Source organism: Morone saxatilis, unplaced genomic scaffold (assembly GCF_004916995.1).
Source record: "Morone saxatilis isolate NCDOM2014 unplaced genomic scaffold, NCSU_SB_2.0 Contig23, whole genome shotgun sequence".
NCBI classification, from domain to species: domain Eukaryota; kingdom Metazoa; phylum Chordata; class Actinopteri; family Moronidae; genus Morone; species Morone saxatilis.
In genome coordinates, this window is record NW_023339796.1 from 1,891,103 (window position 1) to 1,906,407 (window position 15,305).

Here is a 15,305-nt window from a genome sequence, read left to right on the forward strand (position 1 = left end):
CTGTTATCTCCGTCTTTGCTTTAAATCCTGCAGAGATGTTGATAAGTGAGAGAGTTTCCCAGTAAACCGACGAATGGTGATGGGCAGATACAGAAAACAAAAGGTCAGCTTGGAGAAGATGCAGCGTGAAAGCTTGGAGAGTAACCCGGTTATCATCCGGCTGACCCAGCGGAGTCAAAGATAAAAGGGTTTCCAAGACTTCCAAAATATATGCTAATTACTTTCTGTGAGTGACTTTCATGTTTTGGGCTTTTTTTTATTCTAGGCTGATTCTCAGCAGGGGTTTCCTTCCTCTTAATGCCAGAGAGGCCACAAGGGAGGAGTAAGACAGAGAGAGTGTGGCTTTATATTTCTATATTTATATGTGGTCCAGCAGTTGATTCTAAATGGGCTGTGGATGTAGAAGCAATGCAGCAAGTCAGATTGTGTGTATATGAAATAACTGCTGTTCTAACTGCTATCATTGATGTGGTTAAAGATGCAGCTTAAACTGACCAAAGCGTCTAGGATTTAGTGGTATAGTTGCAGGTTGCAACTCCTTCGCTTCACCCTCCCCTTCCACGGAAGAAGACCCGCAGTGTCTGTAGATATAAACAGCTCATTCTAAGGTAACGAAAACAGAAAAAAAATCTAATTTTCAGGTGATTTTACACCAATGAAACCATATTAATGAATATTATATTACATTTCTGCCAAGATATCCTCCTAAATGTTACACTGGACCTTTAACATATACAGAAAAAAGGCAAAAACAAAGAGAAAACATACCAACAACAACAGTAAATGACAAGTTATTAGGAGTTAAGAAAGGCCAAAGAATAGAAATGTGCCTTCAGCCTAGATTTGAGACAGAAGAGGGCACATTTATCATCTAACAGTGACTGCAAAGGCTCTGTCCCCTTTTAATATAGACCGCGGGACATGCAAGAGACCTAGAAGCTGAGGGAATAAGCTTTGTGATATAGGATGGGGCCTCAGAGTCTCTCATTAGCTTAGATTACCAGGACATTTATTTTATGTGCACAGCTGCAGTGCAGATTTATAATGGATTCTGTATACCTGTAGAATTTAGGTTTGCCCTGAATTGGAAAATTAAGACAGATTTGTGAACAAGCCTGACTTAAACAAGTCAGCAGCGAGTCTTGAGCAGTGGCTGGGTCCTAAAAACAACAAGTTCAAGTCCCAGCTCAGACTTCAGGGTTCACATTCAACCAGATCATGAATGGAAAAACTCTCTACTATTATACCAAATTACCTATCTACCAAATTGCAAGAAGAAACAACCAACTGTGTTTCCTTTATGCTCTTAATTTGAGCAAAAACAGTCTCCCCTCAGCTCCTTTTATCTGTGAAGCGCCACCTCCTGGTCAATTTTCTTTTACTTCCCGCGCACTCCTCATTGTTTTCCTTTCAGGCTGATCTACTTGGACAATGTGCTGCCACATTCTCCTCAGTGGAACCCGGTGTGCAGAGTCGATGGAAAACAACACGTGGGCACACAACGTATCTGTTGTATGAGAGTTTGTAGTGAAGTAATCAACCAACCTCATTTTATTCGCCAGCTTAGATTTTCTCACACATTTGGTGAGTGGCGGCTGCTTATTGGCTACTGAGCTACGACTGGCAGTCCTACAGCGACATCAGAGCTACAAACTTTCAAGCTTCAAGCATGTCAGCTGTAACAGGTAGTCTGGCTGTGTGGTACAGGTTTAAATACACTTAAATACTTGAAATGTAATTGTTCGATTCAAATAGAGGTTTTAAAATGTGTGTGTGTGTGTGTGTGTGTGACGTCTTACCGTTAACGCAGATCTCATACGGGGAACACAGCTCGCTCTCAAACAGGCAACCTGTTTGCAGAGAGACACAAAGGCAACACACGGGGTTAGCAGGTTGACAGGTAACTAAACAGACCTGAAATAAATAATATCCATAAACAGATACAGCAGCAGCAGAAACAGAGAGAGATCAATATAACTGATCAGTCTGATGAGGTTGACTGTTCAGTTTTTATTTTCTACCGAAGCAATCGCCTCCATGAACACGGTTCAACGTCATTTCAATGGTTTGAGCAACTCAAACTAAATTAGATTCACCTCCGTTATGTCTGGTTGGAGGCAGAAATCTCAACTATCTGTCTGATAAAACACCTTCAGAGGCTTTAAATTTATTAACTCCAGCAATTAAAAATACTTGATTTGAGTACAAGTAACTAATTAATTGTTAAGGTAATTGTACTTAAAACTAGTAAGTATATTACACTCATAAGCAGCATTTCTCTAAACTCTCCAAAATGTGGTCACAGAATTTATCGGAATAAACTTAAATGCATCTTCTTTATACAAATGTTACCACTTCAATTGAATTTACTAAATTTTTTTCCACTATATTACATTACCTGTCACCGACATACGAAATAAACAATTTACAATAAATTGATTATCAAAACAGTAGCCAGTTAATTCTGGGGCTTACATTTTTGTAATGATATAAAGTCAAAATGAGTCAAGAGAACAAAATGGAATTAAATGACCAATACTTAAAAATACTGCACACATTTAAGTTAACTCAAAACAAGTTATTACTTAAACAATTCATGTTTTGAGTTGGGTTAATTCAGGGGAATGAGTCCAAATATTCTGGACGTTATGTTAGCTTACTTCTTTTATTATTTGATTTACAGTGTTAAAGAAATACAGTATGTTTTTAGTCCAACAGTGTTGGCCCTTCTATTTTAAGACTGGAACATGAGACTAAATGGCTTAATAAGACCCGAACTCTTGTGTTTTGGGCTGTAGAGTAAAGTAACTCTGAGCTGAGGGAGGATGCATCAAACTGGCTCCTTCAGTGCTCCTCTGGGAGGCAGCCATATTTTATTCTATTCCACTTACAGGAGAGCTGGCAGCATATAACACTAGTTCACTCTCTGTCTGTGACTCTCATACAAACACACAGTTCTACATATTAAACACATTTCTGAACCTGCTGTAGATCTAAGGAGGGGTTATTAGTTTGTCCTTCTGTTTGGGGGTTTAGGGGTGTATTAAGGGTATCCAACAGTGCAACATACTGTTGTGTTCCTTTCATATAAACACAAACAGGATTTACAGTATCATAGTTTATCCCATTTGATTGGGCAGCAGCTGTTTCTCCGCACAGGGCTGGATCAGGACCAAGCAGAGCGTCACTTTCAGGGTTTTTAATCAGTGTTCTCTGTCTGTCACTTGGATTCAGGTTGTTACCAGCAGCTCTTAAAACGTTTGGAGACTTAAGGTCAGTTCTGTAAACCTGTATTAGATGGAAAGGTCGCTGAAGTTAGCCAATAAACACTGGTATCCCACTCCTCCTCCTCCTCCTCCTCCTCCTCCTCCTCTACCATCTACCATTACTAGTAATCCTACCACTACTAGAATAAAAAATACTTTATTGATCCCTTCGTGGCTTTGTTGCAGCTGCTCAATAAGATAAGAATTTACATTATACAAATTGGAGAAAGGTATAGATTTGTGCATTAAATTACAATATATAACAACAATATGTATAGGAAATTATGAAATAGAAAATAAGTGTGTAAAATATGTACATTATATTACAGCATTTAACAAAATATAGAAAATAAGACATTCAAAATATATATAATACAGTATATAACAGAATACTACTAATGCTAATCTACTAATCTACTTCTACTGACACTACCACATCATTCTGATACTGCCTGTGCTACTACTACTGCTATTAAGAACTACAACGACAACCTCCCATCAACAATTTACTTCATATAGTGCAATATACTAATATCTCTACTACTCTAGGAATACTAAAGGTACTTCCACCACTAATATTACTACAAGGATTGTGTTTTCTACTCCTTCTGGAATAAATAAATACTCAGTTTAAATGTTGCATTATATCTAAACCTGCACTATTAGCAATACATTTGCATCCATAATCACTCAGGTGGGTGTAAACACACACACACACACACACACACACACACACATACATTAGGGGAAATACTCCAGGGACCTAGACGGGACTAACAGGCAGGCGCCAGAGCAGCGGCATCCGATTGGATGCTGTAACCATGGCAACAGTGCCTTCCGGGATCAAAGAGCGCAGCGATACCCCCCCCCGTCTCGCCTTTTACCCTCCACATTTACACTGCGAGCTCCTGTTCTCATTTTGTGCTAACATGTTGTTTTTTTTCTCTCCTTATATGTCCAGGGAAGGGTTTGCGATTCACAGGGAGGTCCTTGAATGCACCTCGCCTGTTGTCTTACTTAGGTTAGAGATTGAAGAGAAGTTGGCTTTTCAGACTTTTTCTTTTCTTTCAAAGGAAGGTTAATGATGCTCATTTAATCAACATAACATCTCAATTGTATATTTTATAGGTTTTGAATATATTTCCCTATATCCGCTCCTGACAACAAGACCTGAGGCATGAATAATGTTTTTTAGCCACTCAAAGGAAAGATTGGGTTACAGTGATGGATAGTGTTTACAGATCAGAAAAAAGACGACATTTATAACAGTTAGACCAACGTTGTTGTAAAAAGGAAGGACAGTAACAAGGACACTGGATCACGAGTATAGACCAAAGACCCGTTAACTCTGAAACAGCAAACAGTCACAAAACATAATCAAAAGCCTGAATTAAAAAATGACCATTACAGATAATGAACCAACGAGGGAGCAGATAAAAAGGTTACCGATCTCACAAAATGGAGGACGAAACAAACTGTAACTGCCATTGAGCTAGCAGGGGTTGCTACTAGCAACAGAAAGTTCAACTGACACCAACTGCTGCTGCAGGATATCAACAATAAAGCACAAGGTTTCAACCAAAACTGCAATATTTTCTGAACTTTAACTTTTAGTCGCTTAGCTGTAACTGACAACTGATGCTGGCAGATTATAAAGTGCAGCAAGCTATCTGATGAACATGAAGTTGTTTGCAGATGACCAGTTTTAAAACAACAAAACATGTACAAGTATCTTAAATATCCACATGATAGTTACATACATGATATAATGCTAAAGCACTGAGGCTAAAGTTACACGTGTAGTAAGTAAAGTATCCTCAGCAGACGATGTTTCTCGTAGGAGCAGCACTGATCTTGTATTGCAGTAGCTTCATATTTATAAATGTAATTAAAATGTTATTTGCTCTTGTTTGGACGCCTAATTATTAGTTGGAAAAGCAACATCTAGAACATTTTCACATAGCAGGAAAAGCTCAGGTGTTACTAATGACATTAAGGATGTTTCCTGCAGTTTGGTGGACTCAGTCTTCCTACTACTTCACTTTTTGTGTTTAATAACCACAGAAATCCCTTTTTACATTCTCATATTTGCTGTTATTTTGTGCCACCAACAATAAAAATTGCCAAACAAATCAAAATAAAACAGGAAACGCTCAAAAGTTTGCATAAATCACCCGAAAAAACACGCTTGTTGTGACTCCTGCCTCCGCCCAGAATCAACAGCAGCCACTTGATCTGCACACGCTTTCACGCTTTGAGCAACCTCTTTTCTTTTTTCTTTACCCAGGATGCACTTCGTCTCTCATGAAGACATATCCGAGTGAAGTCATTTGCTATAAGCTTGTGTCATGTTTGCTGGATATTCATTATGTTTCTGTTTTTGGTATAATTAAAGGGAGAATCACCCGAGGCTGTTTTTGTTTACATCTGTGCGGGGAAAAGAAGACGCAGTAATCACAGCAGTTTCCAGCCGGCGCCGTTTGTTAAAAGCAGGAACATGTAACACAGAAACGCTGTTTACAAAGAGTCGGAGCTTCATTACAGCAGCTCTGGGGCGTTCGTGCAGCGGCTGGGCCAATTTCTCCACAATAGCATAATCAGAACAAACATATAAAAGCAAGAACAGAGGCTTACGACTGAAAGGAAATCATAACATTCAAAAACTAAATGTTCCCTCACATTCAATATCTAATACATTAAAACACAGGAAAGCTCATAATTACAAAGCAGCAGGTCACTTCGATTAGATTTATTATTTTTTATGCACCAATCATTTTGTCCCTGTGTGAAATACTGATTATCTAATTTAATGTTTTAATCTTATTTCATGTTTTATAGATTTTATTTTATTATTAATTGCAGGTCTACTTCTATCATTTGCTTTTTAGTTGCTCAAGTTGACATTATAAGAAAGAGAACTAAGAATAAGTATAAATTTGTGCATTAAATTACAATATATAACAAAAATATGTATATGGAATTATAAAATAGAAAATAAAAGTGTGTAATTTATGTAAAATATGTACATTATATTACACTACTTCTATCATTTGTTTTTTAGCACCACTTTTTTGTGCACCAAGCCCAAAATTGACATACCTAAAATTAAAAGTGTTATTGTTCTTTAACTTTTATGTTCTCAGTCTCTTCTCAAAGGCAACTCTTTTTACATTTACTATCAATTATTAAAAACCAAACTTACAGAGGCACAAGCTTGTTATAAGGATGATAATGTATTACATATTATAAACTATACATTAGTAAAGTTATAGGAGCCTAAGTGGAGTCAAAGTTCCTTAATAAAACTTTACTGTGAGCCCAAACTGATGAAGAGTGGAGTTAAGGAAGATAAATAAAGAGGTAAAAAGTGTGTTTTTCCCCATTTCACTTCCTGATAAGAGCCAGTTAGAAGTGGAGGATATGGAAGATGACTCTTGAGTGCTACTTTTGGACTTTTGCTGCCACCCTGAGTTTTTGCTGTCTGGTTTCTTCACTCCACACCAGCAGAGTGTGAAATAGGTTGCAGTGTTGCACTGTGGACCGACGCCAAGCCGCCAGTGCGGGAGGAAGGGAATTTCAATCAGCTTCACCCTGTGAGCAAAGAGCGGCGTCCAGGCTGTGGCCCTCAATGCCTCCTGGCAGGGCCATTACAAGCTGCGCTCGCTGACAAAGGCGCAGGGCACTACATTTCCCAGGATGCCATCTGTCTGTTTGCATCACACACCTGCTGCTCCCGAGGGAGAGGGCCAACGATTAGACTGAGAGCGGTCACCTTGAAAAATAAAGCCAATGATTTAAGTGGATACACAAACTTTTGGGTATATTTGTGTATTTGAACATGACCCAAACTGTCGTTATATAATGTATTTATATAAATAAAATATATGTATAGAATAGTGAATGGTTTATGTAACCTCGCTAATTAACTTTACCTTTCAGGAGTTAGTTGAAATGATAATAATTTTGCCTTAACGTTTGTATTACCTTTCACTTAAAGGAGAAAAGGCTTTGTGTAAGTAGGCCACTACATTAGAACAGATAAACAAACTGTTTTATATGTTTACACACCTGGAACAAACTATTCTGTGTGTAGGCCATTTAAAACCGTTTGGTAAAATTAGCTCATTAGTTAGCCTATAGCAAACCCCTGCAGTTTAATGTTCCACTACATACTGCTCTTAGTGCCCCGTATAGTTGCTAAGCTATGACTTGATAATTACAGTTTGAGAGTTCAGTCAGTCAGTCAATCATTCTGTAGTAAGACATGAAGTTTAGTCGTGTTTCTCTCCGTTCTGTCTCGGCCTTCTGTCTGCTTCACAACAAACGACTGCGCCATTTTATCTTCGGCATTCAGCTCTAATCTTCTCCGGCACACAATGTTATCTCTGCGGGCATGTTTACATCTCGGGACAGTTGATAACAAGTCCCTGCCTTTTAAAAGCTCGCCCCGTCTCTGTAGTTTTCTATTTAGTTCCTCTCTCTAGATCTAAAGGCTGACTCACTTTCGGGGGGTTTCTTTCCCATGACCGATCAAAACTGGCATTTCCTAATAGGTCTATGTCTATGTCTATGTGCTGTCTGTCTATATTTGCGCGTAGGAGACGTGTTTTCTCCGACGTAACCATTCGGTGTTTCCTTTTGTTTTTAAAGATGACAACAATCCAATTTGTTTGGATCAGCTCTGAGAGAAATGATCAATCACGACAACGCTCCCCCTGACAGTTTAGACGAACACAAAAAAGGAAGAATCTGAAAGCGAAGGCAGCATTTGATCATTTTTATTTTGTCGCAGAGGAGCAGGAAGGGAGGGGGGGAAATCCATTTCTCAATTAGGGAGGTGTGCGCGAGGAGCCCCGCTTAAATTGGCGGTAATCTCTCTTTGTCTTCCCCTCCTCTGTCTCCTGCAACGACAAAAACAAACCGCCTCCATCACCTCCTCCCTCATCCTTTCATCCCTGTCCTCTCATCCTCCTCTCTTCGTCTCTTCGGCTGACTGTTCAAAGCCGCGGCATTGATCCATCCATCTGCTCCAATGAAGAGCAGCAGCGCTTTGTGTTCAGAGCTTTTCTTTCACTGTAGCTCTCAGATGCTGGCTGCCTTCATTATAGCACTGTAAAGACTGGATTTAGCATTTTTTACAACAAACAAGTTACAGTTTGTACGGAGCTACAGTAAAATCACATGTAGTCTCGTGCTGTGGGCGTAAATCGTGTGAACATTAGTTCTCATTTGTGTGTAATTAACTTACAGCTGTTTAACTTTCCTAAAGCTGGAATTATACTTTCACACGAGAGTCCACTAGAGTCTAAACTTTGGCTTGAAAAATCTAACTTTCACCAACATTTTGAGTTAAAAAAGACACTTTAAATGGAGGTAAAACAGAGAGCGAGTGCACCTGAAACTGCGCAGGACGACTGCAGGCACACAACTACAGCAAGCAAGGGCAGAGCTGCTCAAAGTGGGACGTAAATAAATACAAACCCATTTAAGAAGAGGGGTAATTCAACAGAAAGACTGGGAGACATGTCACATGGACAGCCCTGTCCTGCTGCCCCCTAAAAGTCGACCAGCATTTCATTAGTCGGAGAAAAACAAAACCAACGTCTGCCCCCTGGTTATTCTGCTACATACACATTGTAACGTTAATCGTTTAACAGGGATGTTCAAATACCATAAAACATCTAATAATTTACAATAAGAACAACAATACATATTTGGCAGGAAGTTAAAGTGATTTTATCAAGCAAATAAATCTGCACTGTATATTTGACCTACTGTAACTGCTGCACATGTTCATACTGTACATATCTTAGTATATTCACATATACCACCTACTGTTTATTCTATTATTTATTAGCACATATGTATGTTGTGTATGCTGTTTGTTGTGAGCAATGAAAATAAAGTAGAATCTAATCTAATCAAATATTCTCTGGTTCCAGCATCAGAAATGTGAGGATTTCCTTCTTTTCTCTTTTATATCACTGTAAGTGGAATATATTTCAGTTTTGGGACTGTTGCTCATCACTGTTTGCTACTTTCTGACATTGTATAGATTTAAAGATCAATCCATTAATAGAAAAAGATACAAAGTACTGATGGGCTTTACCATAGACAGAATACATGAACATAAGAAGAGAACTACAGCTTCTTTTTAAAAAAGAAGAATATGAAATTATCGGTTATTTTATCAATATCTGCCCATAAGAAGCAGCCAATTATCGGTTCAGTATCATGGATCACTAATATTTAGACAGTGATAGTTACAGCCGATCAGCTACCATTACAATGAACTCCCAGTGAATCAGGGAGGGGTGGATCAGCTCTCCAGTTCCAGTCAGACAGCAGCAGGCTGGGAGCTCTCCAGTAAATCCAAACAGCACTGAGATTGAGCGGAAGAGCTCATAAACGCCCCGCGGGGCTCCAACAGACACATTTCAGCGAGATAAATTCACACAACAGATGTGTTTTCACCTGCACGGTGAGAAGAAACCAGAACAGGAGGAGATATCAATCCACACAGCCAGAGACAGCCGCCTGCAGCATCACTCTCTCAGCTCCCGCACTCAATAAACACAGATCCAGATCCATCAGCAGACAAAAGATCCATAAAGCAAACTCTAAAACAAATGTAGCACCAGTTACACCTGGACTTATATAACCACAGTGTGTGCTTCTTCCTCATCTTCAGCTTTGCACAGGAATCCTCCCACAGCAGCATTCCCTCCACAGGAAGATCAGTGCTAATGTTGTCTATATGTCCAATGTGCTCTGTAAAAATGAAGGTAATACCTGAGTGTGAGTACTACAACCTTTTTTTCATCCAACCAAAGACACCAAACTTCTCCTTTGTTCAGTGTCGTCTGAAGCAAACGTAAAGAACTAACATGCTCATTTAGATTCAGATCAGATCACACAATAAGTAAACGTGTATATAAACGAGAGCTGTGATTGCTCTGAAGTATATGTTATAGTTTTTCTTTTCGACTAGTTTTTATTAATGAACTGTCTGGTGACTCAACTCTCTGCATAGGGAACTTAATATATAAAGGTATGAATGCATTATTTTAAATCCACCATAAAAACAGCATCGTTTTATTGTCAGTTCACACTACGAACCAGCTGTTCATCCACATCTGGTTAATGTTATTAAAGCAATGAAGCTGCACAGCTGTGTTTTTGTACTTTTGTCTTTACTTGTAATGTTTTTTAATAATTATAATGTGCCCCTGACTGAAGTTTCCCCTCCAGGATAATACAATAATACAATGACTGATTGGATCTGGATCAATATTAGACTGTTTATGTTTAATAAAAGAGTGACGGCTTTAGGATGATGTAAAACTGTCGAGTTATAAAAATGGATGCTCGCTGCCCTCGGAGCTTCTGATCAAATGTTGCACAAACAGTCACTTACTGTTTCTGTTTGGAAGGAGAATTAGCAGAGAAAAGGGCTAAATGTCGGATAAACTTTCACTGGAACCAGACTGCTGTTACATAACAACCTCCTGTCCATGTCCACATGTATCACAGCACAGTTACAGTAAACCAGCCCTGCCCCGACCCCCCGCCAACCAATCGGCACGGATGAAATGTTAATGAGCGTCACCATGGCTACGGTCACACCGGGCAAAAGCAGCGGTGACCTTCTCCAAGTCCCGGGTTAATGATTAGGAGACCTGAGCCGAGCACGGCCTCGTGGTTCCAATCTCAGGAGGTAAAATGTGGCTCACGGAGAGAGTTTAACAACGACAACACACTGCGACAGTGAACACACATCACTGCAGGCAGAGAGACATCAGAGCATCACTCTTCACTCAGAAAGTGTTATTTTACACATAATGAGTCCCTGCCGTATGCAAACCCAATGGCAATGCAGTCATTAGGGCTGAACGCTCGTTAGAATAAGCAGTGTCTCATTGTTAAATCAGAGGGTTGTGAAATATGTGATCGAAAAATAGTACTAATAAGTATCAAAAGAAAGTGTTAAAGCATTAAAACACAGCTGGTACATTTCAACACATCAATACTTAACACTTCTAACATGTAACGTAATTAAATCCCTAAAGCTGGACAAAAATCTGCACAAATAAATCAGAAACCAGCAAAAAGTCAGAATATAATATATATATAATCTATATCATGTGAATCTGTTACATAAGACATGCTGTTTCACATGCGATCATTAATCATTTATCAAACAGAAATATCAAATATATATATCTGGTTCCAGCTTCTCCATTAAGAGGTTTCCTGCTTTTCTCTGTTTTATATCGATGTAAACTTTGTTGTTCGGACAAAACAGGAAATGACATCTTATTTATCTAACAATTGATTTATAGATATTGGATGGATTCATTCATTTTAAAGTTTATACTCTTTAGCAGGCGTATTTAATGATCATATCTCGCATTAAATGTAAAATCTGAATCTACAAACTAACTCCAGTTGTCATTATTGTAAGAAAATATTGCGATATGTTGTTTTTTGATAATGTATCGAGTCTCAAATGTAAAGTTGAAGGCTGATTTTGAACAAACATAATGCAGATCCAACATTTCTGTTTGCAAAAGTAAACTCAGTTTTCATAAAATTACTTTTAAAGAGAAAAATATCGCCTTGCTTACAGTATTGCAATATATATATTGAAATATACTGAATCATAAGGCCTGTATTGTGTATTATATCGCCAATACACAGCCCTAGTTGTTAGATAAATATAGACTAAAAAGCACAATATTTCCCTCACAAAATGGAAAAACTTAAAACTTTACTGAAGTACAAACATTAGTCAATAAAATGTTGGTTTCCACGTCTGCGTTAACATTTAAGCTCGCTGTAGATCAACTTTTCTCAAAAGTGGGCAAAATCACATTAAAGGACCAGTGTGTAGGATTTATTGGCTGCTAAAGGTGTAGTTGCAGATTGCAACCCCCTTGCTTCACCCTCCCCTGTGCGAAACGTGCAGCCAGTGTTTGGTTTGTTTGTTCTGGGCTACTGTAGAGGAACATGGCGGTTCAACACGGCGGCCTCCATGGAAGGCGACCTTTGGCGTCTGTAGATAAAAACGGCTCATTCTAAGGTAACAAAAACACAATGATTCTCATTTTCAGGTGATTAAACACTAATGAAAACATACCTGTTACACACTGGACCTTCAAACAGGAGACTCTTTTCTCACACTAACCGGTTTCATTAAAAACTTGTTCTGGCAGAATTACACTGGAAGGTTCAGTTCAGACGACCTCTTAAGGTGGAAATGCAGCTCGTACTAAAAGCACACAGCAGAAAACAGTGAAATGGCGTCTGCTGGGCAGCGTTTCCTGCACACTTCATCATCCAGCACAAACAAGCCGGCGTTTAAAAGGCCAAAGGTGTGTGAGAGAGACTATTAGTGATAATGGACGGCGTGTGGTGGGAAACTGCAAAAAGGCTCCACTTAACTCATTTAGCTTGTGAACTTCCTTTCTTCAAACCCAAACTGTCAGAAGAAAAGAAAGACAGTCGGTTGAACCAATGATGAATCACACAGGAAGGTCCAAATTCTCAACCACAACCTGTTGCTCCTGACGTTAAAGCAACCTGCTGCTGTTTGCAGACCACAGAAACATACAGAATGATAACATGTGATAACTTCTGTTCACCTCTGTAGACAGCCTCTACAGCTAAAAGCTTCATTACATCCTGTAGCAACCAGCTGCAACACTAGTGATCAATATACGATGGAAACGTCATCAGAGAGAGTTAAACTGGATATCTGTTTATAGGAGTTTGGCATCTTTACAATCTATTCCCAGCACGGTTAGTGTGACATTATTTTGGGAGACGGACACAAACTGAACAAAAGCCACATATCCCCCAAATATACGACGACAGCTCAGAGGAGTGATGTGTGAAGAGATGTGACACATAAACTGACCTCCAATCAACGTTACGTTACGTTCTTAAGAACTAAAAAATGAGCATAATTCAAATAACTTCTGGAACGTCCAGAAACATTTAGAAATCATTTCAATCAGTATGTTTTGTGTTTGTTTTTATTTAATTTCCTTGAGGGAGACATCCCAAAGGGATCAATAAAGTGAAGTCTAAGTCTAATAAAATTTGATGAAAAAACAGGTCCAATTTGAGTTTTTTTTAATATATGACTCATTTTGAATACTTGTATCACTTATTATTGATTACTTTGACGTATATAATCTTTTATCTTTGGTTGTACAGCTTGCAGGAATCATTTCAAGCTACTCTGGCAGAGCAAACACGTTTATGAGAATGTTTAATGACTTTAGAGTTATTAATTTGACTCAGAATGAGAGGATATACGATATTATCACCTGAATATCGTCACATGGTTTGACTGGAACAAGCTGTTCAGATCTCCAGCGTACAGTCCTGCACTGATTTCATGATTTATGTTGAACAAGGGGACAACGGGGAGCTTCAATCTTATTATCTTATAGTTATTCCAAACATCAACAAAAAATAAAGCAATAAATATGAGTGTTTCTTCACAAAATGTAAAGCCATGTAAAAAATATAACGTAGTAAAATATTTCAGATATGTTTAAGATGTAACATCCAAATTGAACTAAAATGAAAAAGAATGTTAAAAAAAATATAACGTATATTTTCATGATTATCGTGTATCGCCAAGATACAAGAGACATTTTCATATCGTCCTGTGCCTAATCATCTTGATCATCTTCCTGTGAAAAAAACTACCTGATGTCCTCAGTCAAGAGACATAATGAGCTCAAACTATTATGAAATGTAACAGCGGTGCACCTACATATATAATACACATCAATATGAGTTATGAGAATATTAAGGATGCCCAGCATTAACACAGGAGGTTTGATCCACTCAGGATATGTTCACTCCAGACACCTTACGCCTCCCTGGAAGCCAAATTACTGGAAACTCGTGTAAACTATTGTAAGGAATATTATGTACAAAGTACTGGATGTCGATTTCAAACAAAAATGAAATATGCAGGTCCAATGAGGAATAATGGGATACTTCCACTTTTTACTGTGTATAATCCATTAAAGGTTTTTATGGCGCAGGTCGCAATGATCTCAAAACATAGAAAGTCACTTGAAGGTGAGGACACTTAATTAATGAATTAATGAGAGTTCTGGAGACAAAGTCGTGGCTGTTTGTAGATTTACTGTTATGTTAATACAGTGTACTTTAATTCAGAGTGGGGACGTAATTAAGTACATTTATTCAAGAACTACACTTAGTTTTGAGGTATTTTCACCTTCTACCAAATATTTTTTACTCCAACAACACAATTATCTGACAGTTACTGGTTCGTAGATTCAGATTATAAATTCAACATGAAATAACTTGAATGTGAATAAGAAAAAACTAAATTCTGAATCAAAAAAATATGTAAATCTTTTAAACTTATCTCTGATCTTTGCTTCTCTTTTGCAAAATACTGCACTTTTACCCTTTCAGGCCTCTAAATATTCTCTATTTAAACAACACCAGAGGAGAAACTCACTCTTTGGTTTAACTGCAATCAACTTACAGACATGAAACCTTTGACCAGAGGTCGTATGTCGCTACCTGCTCAGCACCAAACAGCAAAGAAAGTCAAAGCTGATGAAGTTAGAGCTGGTGAACATAGCAGAGCTCAAATAGAGTCAATACTGGACTCTGATTCATCAGGTGGACACAAACACGACTCTAAACGAACGCTAATGTCGCTCCGTAACTGCCGAATGTGGAAATGAACTGTACCAACGGTTAAAAGGTGACAATGTGTCAGTGTTGTGTTTCTGCTGCCCCCAAGTGGCCAGAAACAATCTGTTACTGCAGCTTTAAATTTCCAACATGGTTCCAAAGATGTTAGAAGACAAAAGAAAACAAAGAAACTAAACACAAACTAATCAAAACAATCTTTACCACCATTAACCGTCAATGTGGAAGTGCCACCACCTGCAGTTCCTCTAACGGACACTAGAGGCTCCAGCAGTGAGTCTCTATAAGGCCTCATATTAAAATGTCCAACAGCAGAAATAAACCTGT

The 15,305-nt window shown here is 38.4% G+C and overlaps 1 protein-coding gene across 1 annotated transcript in view; it reads right to left on the reverse strand.

Moving 5' to 3' along the window:
- Positions 1–1,845, reverse strand: part of slco5a1b (solute carrier organic anion transporter family member 5A1b) — a gene marked incomplete in the record, with an annotated part of 195,945 nt that extends 194,100 nt beyond the window's left edge. Inside the window, 1 exon segment of the mRNA XM_035671467.1 lies at positions 1,800–1,845.
- Between the last annotated feature and the right edge of the window lie 13,460 nt (positions 1,846–15,305).